The sequence below is a fragment of the Heterodontus francisci genome, unplaced genomic scaffold (assembly GCF_036365525.1).
Source record: "Heterodontus francisci isolate sHetFra1 unplaced genomic scaffold, sHetFra1.hap1 HAP1_SCAFFOLD_102, whole genome shotgun sequence".
Classification (NCBI taxonomy): Eukaryota; Metazoa; Chordata; class Chondrichthyes; order Heterodontiformes; family Heterodontidae; genus Heterodontus; species Heterodontus francisci.
Genome location: NW_027140380.1, coordinates 5,082,279 through 5,082,966, shown reverse-complemented (window position 1 = coordinate 5,082,966; position 688 = coordinate 5,082,279). Strand labels below are relative to the sequence as shown.

The 688-nt window shown below is 47.1% G+C and overlaps 1 non-coding gene across 1 annotated transcript; it reads left to right on the top strand.

Annotated features, from left to right (window-relative positions):
* Positions 1–380: 380 nt before the first annotated feature.
* trnam-cau (transfer RNA methionine (anticodon CAU)) lies at positions 381–452 on the top strand. Its single transcript has one exon. It is a non-coding gene; the product is annotated as a tRNA-Met (tRNA).
* Positions 453–688: the final 236 nt, after the last annotated feature.

Below are 688 nucleotides of genomic sequence, written 5' to 3'. Positions count from 1 at the left end.
GAGCCACTCATGGTGATAGACATTGAAATCCCCCAGCCAGACTACATTCTGGACCCTTGCCACCCTCAGTGCTCCCTCCAAGTGGTGTTCATCAGTCTTTCGCTGTCTCTTGCTGGTTTGCTCAGTACCGTTCTCTGTCTGTTCCTTTCTGAGTCCTGATAATATCTTCCTGGTTTTCTGTGTGTCTTTCTCTGCCTGCCTCATTGTCGGTGCTGTTACTCCGTGTCCTTGTGTCATTGCGCAGTGAGGGTGAGTCCGTCAGCATGTGTGTTGCTGAGTCCGGGATTCTTGAGAAATCCGACGACAATCCTATTTTTATCAAAACATTGGGGAAATGAACATATTTCACTAACGGGCAGCCAAAATTTAAAACAGCAGTTAGCAGAGTGGCGCAGTGGAAGCGTGCTGGGCTCATAACCCAGAGGTCAATGGATCGAAACCATTTTCTGCTATTTATGCTTCGTAATAATGCAAACTGTTCACTTTCAAAACATCAAGTATTTCCCCAGAATAACAAGATGCTTCCAAAGGCACTCCATTGCAATCAGCTTCTTCCTTCCAGTGAACACATCAATCAGTAACAAATCACATTTGCTCACACGAACACAAGCTGCAAACACGGACCAGCCGAGTCTCTCCCACTTTGTCAACCCCTTCCTGCAGAGCCTCCTCTCCACCACCAGATGGT